Source organism: Rhea pennata, chromosome 2, assembly GCF_028389875.1.
Source record: "Rhea pennata isolate bPtePen1 chromosome 2, bPtePen1.pri, whole genome shotgun sequence".
In the NCBI taxonomy this organism is placed as follows: Eukaryota; Metazoa; Chordata; class Aves; order Rheiformes; family Rheidae; genus Rhea; species Rhea pennata.
Window position 1 is genome coordinate 56,290,245 of NC_084664.1, and position 5,333 is coordinate 56,295,577.

The window sequence follows — 5,333 nt, forward strand, 5'->3', positions numbered from 1 at the left end:
GACTTGTGTAGTGTTAATTGCTAACTATATTACTGATACTATGCTATCCTATTTGTCATGGAGTTTAAGAAAAAAAATTCAGAAATTTGTTAGTGTATGTGAACAGAAAAGAACTGTAGATTTAACTTACTGTAAGTAAAACACACTGTGTAAAAGCACATTATGCATGTGCTACACTTTGTCCTGTACTAATTCATCCCCACTTACTGTAACAAGGAGCATCAGAAAACAGGCAAGTGAATTGTAGTAAGCTTGTTCCAGAAGTACACTTTTCCATAAGAATGGAAAATGAGATCTTTCTAAAAAGAGAACCTTTAAAAATTAAAAAAAAAAATCCAAATTGTAACTACTTTTAGCACACTTGGGGAAAAATTAAGTGTTCCTCCTCAGCCTGCAGAGAAAATAGCTTGAACTGCTTATATAGGATTTTGATGCACTTGAGTGTCATCCAAACTGAGTGATCCAAATTTGCATCATAAGGAAGTTCACAGTTTAGTGTTGCTTCTGTGTCTGAAACTCCTAGGTCAGTTGTGCTTCTGTGCATGCAAACACCTTTCCTCTCCTGTGTCTCCTCCAAGAAGTCAAGGCTATTTCCGTGTATTGGCAGGATCAAAGCGCTCCATGGGATTTTACTCCAAATTAGGCTAATGTGCTGGTAGTGTTCTTGCCACTGTTCGTGAAACACATTGCGCGGTAAGACTTTGGACCCAAGAGAGAGACCTTAATTTGTAACAAGCTGTGAAGTTCAGTCTTCCATTATGCACGAAACTAATGCTGAATTCCTATGTTAACTTTTTTTTTCTTCTTTCCCTGAAGGTTTTTATCCATAGCTTTAAAAACTCAAAATCAACTTTTTGAAAAAGCTAGCTAGAGAAGCTGTGGTCTACCTGGTAGCCTCCTGATGAGTGTGACTTAAAAATCGTAGTGTTCAACAGTTTTGTTTGACTATGCTGAAACAGCCTCCTGGTGGGCAGGACGTGCTTTCCCATTCATACAGACGCTGTTAACATCAGAGTTCCAATGGCAATCGTAATGCAATAAAATGCACTCCATATTTGAGCCTTGTGCTCATTATATTCATCTTTAGAAGCCAAATATTTTATCTCTTAGCATGTGAAAAAAGCTGGCTGAAAATCTTGGATTCCTTTTTGGAACAGGAAGCTTTGCAATGAGCTTTGCTTCCAGAGCCTCAGAGAGGGTGGACGATCTCTACATGATAACAGTCTAATGCAAAAGGCAGAGCAGGAGAAACAGCTGGTGTTACATGACTGCATATAATATTTAGCTGTACCCAAAACTGCATCAGAAGACAAGATTGAACCTTTAAGAACTGGGAATTGAATAGGAGAGATTTTTTTTGCCATAGTAATGTTGGACACCACAGTTCCCAAATACATATAAAGGAGTCTCTAATGATGGACAAAAGCTCTCTTCCAGCTGCTGGTGATTTCATAAATTCACCTAAGAGACTGAAATGCCAGAAACTATGATCTGTGATTTAAACTAGATTTTTGACTGGATATAAAATTCCTCTATCTGCCCAAAAGAAGCAATGCGACTGAATTTTGTTCATCCTATTAGTTCTAATGAAACCTAAGCTACTGTCACTAGGGCATTCTGAGGTGTGATTTTTCAATTATTATTAATATAGGGAATGGGAACAGGGTGGGTGTGGAAATGCATTTTGACTTAAGGGCTTTGGAAATGCATTTTGACTTAAGGGCTTGAGATGGTTGTTAAAACTCAGGTAAGAATTCTGTGCAAATAAAGTGTTTTTTCCATCTTAAGAATACTTAAAAACATACCCAGTCATCTATTTAAGTGATGACCTGTGAAAGAAACTTTAACCTCTCCTTGCATGTTTTTGTAGGAGCTTCAGTTTGTTACTACTGTTGAATAGAGAAGAGGAGCCAGTGTTGCTAATGCTGGAGTCCTGTAAGCTAATCTTTGATCTGAACACGTTGACCAGACTGGAATATTTTGGGCTGAAGCTTCTTTGGCAAAATGCTGAAATGTTTATCATTTGAGAGCCTGGGCAGATGCTCCTCATCTTCAAGGAGATCCTGGGTGGATCTAACCATGGGCACAATCCTATTTTGGGGAAAATATTCAGAAGGTACAGTTTTGGTCTGTGTGTGCTGGGGTCCTCCCCACCATGCGCACACTCTTATTTCTTCCATGTAATATGGAAAAAGTATCAAAGCTTCAGTTGTTGAAATATTTGTCTCCTGCACCCTCTTGATTAATACTGCACTCACCAATGTTTAATGCTACCAGAGCATTTAATGCATAATGTCAATTGTTCATGGATCTCAGTGGGGACAGCTTTAGCGACACAGACGCTGTTATTCTGTGTCTTAGAGATGCAAACAACAGAGACAGAATTTAGGAAACTGGTTCACTGACCAGTAAGTGTTAGGTTGAGCAGTCCTGTTTTACTCTGATGATGCACTGGTTTGGTAAGACTATGTACTAAATGTGGCAAAAAGTAATCGAGATGGGAGTATCTTAAAACCTGAGTAATTAGATTACAAATGATGGCAATCAGTTAAGCTTTTCAAATTTTGCAAGGACATTCCCCAAAAACAGACTTCTTGTTGAAATGTTAAAAACTGAGGATCGGTCTGCATCTCAACAGAACGGAAGCACCAGAGTCTCTTTGAAAATGGGTAACTGTGTTATGCTGCTCCCAAGAAGATTTTTGTTCTCCTTCCTCTTGAGCTTTTCACAGTAGCTCCAGGTGGTTACTATCGCTCTGCTACTCAAACCAGGGATGGCCTTTTTTTTTTTCCCTCCAAAATCACAGATTTTCTTTTGTGATGGAAGTTGCCAGTTTTGTAGTTCCTGTCAAGCAACTGTGCACCTATGCTTTTACTGTGGACTCCTGTATATGCAGGCATAATTTATGCACGTAAAGCAAAGATCATTGCTGGAATGACACACGTTTGTAAGGGATTATGGAAGCTCTAGGGTTGAATAATGTAATATAAATGTGAGATGAGAAGAATGAAAGAAGTGATGTTGGTGGCATCTCAGGCCCTTACTGTGAACTTCTGTTCGCAGTACTAAAGCTTGTCTGGGTCCATGCACCACTGTGTGTAAAACTGTCCTACAATATTCAGCAGCTCACTTGGTTTTATGCCCATTTTTTGCTTTATTAATACAACATGGTATTGCAAAATAAGGAATGGAGGAAGAATGCCTTACAACCTGAAACTATGTGCTAAATATAAGCAGGCTCCAGAGGGCTCTTAAAATGTCCAAATACTGGAAAATACTTCATCACTCCACTGTTTCCTTTGCACTTAGCTAAATGGAGGCAAGGAGGAGGATACATGTTTAATAATGTTCTACTGAAGTTATTCCTACAGGAAACCACCTTGGAAATTTTCTTGGAAAAAAAAAAAGCCTGTAGCAGATAGTCTGTTACAGTAATTGCTTTGGTCATTTTTGTATGTCTCATGCTTTTAGAAATCTCACTTCCTAAGTGGTTTGGTATCTATTGCAGGCTTAATTTTCCTTAATATCTGATATTTTAAGAAATATTTGGTCATTTCTCATGATAATCTGACTACACTATTCAATTTAAGATATACTTTGAGGATAGTCACCCATCTCAACGTTTATGGATGGACGTAACTGAGACGGGGAAAGCTAAAGGGCCTGTCAGAGGTGGGAATAAAACGTGTTGACTAGTATTAAAGCAAAGCGCTGATGCTGTCTCTGCCAAGTAAGGTGTGTTACAAATACAGCTGCAGCAGCATTGCGATACACTTACATTAATCTACTGAGATAATTGTGGGTGACATGTCTACCTGTCCATGGATAGATGATTTGGAACAGTTCAACTATTATAACACACATTAGGATGCAACCTCATACTCAGTAACCTAATCTTGGAACACATGCATAAAAAACAACTCTGAGAAGACAGTTTTAAGACCTTGAATTTTTGTGTTATGCCATCTCTGTTATCAGCACCACGGAAAATAATGGAACCAGCACAGGACACCTGCATTTTTCAAAGCACTGTCATTATTGGCATATTCCCTGCTTTCTGTCTTTTTCCCTCTGCCTTTTTTTTTTTTTGCCAGCATAGTCGTTCACATGAGTTTTTTGCATCACAGCATATTATTTATTATCAGTATTTGCAGGAAAAGAATGTGCCGACTCTTCTGGTTGCAGGTACAGCTGTTCCCTAAAAGTGCATGCCGGTCCTGCTGCACACAGCCGCCTGCTGGCCATCAGCACCCCTGAGCTGCCTCTTTGAACTACTAAAGCTGCAATACTAAAGTCGTGTCGCCTTTAATTAACACACGGAATATTGTAGCCAAGGGCCTCCATCTGGAAAGAAACAGCAGTTATCGTCTGAGGCTGTTAAAGCAATGGCAATGTCAAGTGCCTGGTAAGTTTAATGGCCATCCAGACATTAGATATATGAGGCTAATTTGAAAATGAGAGCGGTGCTAACGTGTGTTAGAGGAGCATAGTGATAAAGCAATCCATCAGGAGGTGCTTTGCTGGAGGAGGGAGGGTAGAGAGCAGCTCAGCATTCAACAAGAGGATGTTGCTGTGCCCTGACGTGCAGGAGACCTGCCAGTGGGGTGACCGCCTTTCTCCAGTGGGGACGTGGCAGAAGCAAGCACATGGAAACAGCCCGAGTCACCCCAGGCTTGCCAGTTTGGCTAGTCGTGTCCAGCAGTGACCAACTCTAGATACTTCAGACCTTGAAGAGACACCAACAGCAGGTATATTGCCAACCTGTATCCGATACCATCTTGTTCTCAATTCTCTTAAAGGGGCGTTTCAAATCCCCTTGTGATCTTTTTTTCAGAGTTAACTGTAGCTGTGGATATTCTTGTCACCCCTGTAACTCTAATCAATCTGGGAGAAGCCTAGATACCAATCTTCTTTCCTTGATGGATGCCTGTCACTGTGTGGCCTTGGGAAAAAGCCTGGGCCTTCTTGTACGATTCACTTTTACCAGCATAGAAATCTTTGCTTCTTTGGGAATTTGAAACAGATTATATACACTTAATAGGCATTTCATATGCAGACCAATCGTAATGGTGGTGCCTGTGCCCTTTACCACTGAAAACCAAAGCTGAATCACAGAACAGCTATAGAAAATAGTATTTGCAGAAGAAACACCCTTTCATCTTAAAGAGTGGTTTTCTCTTTTGCTTCCAGTGCAGATTTCAGGAAGGCGAGAACTCTTTGGCAGCTCCTCTGCTCCCCGATCATCGTCGTTTCCCTTTGCTGAACCTGTTCCAGTTCCTCTGGACCAAGGCTGATTGGTACAGGCTACCATTTACTTACCTGGGCTTTGTGCC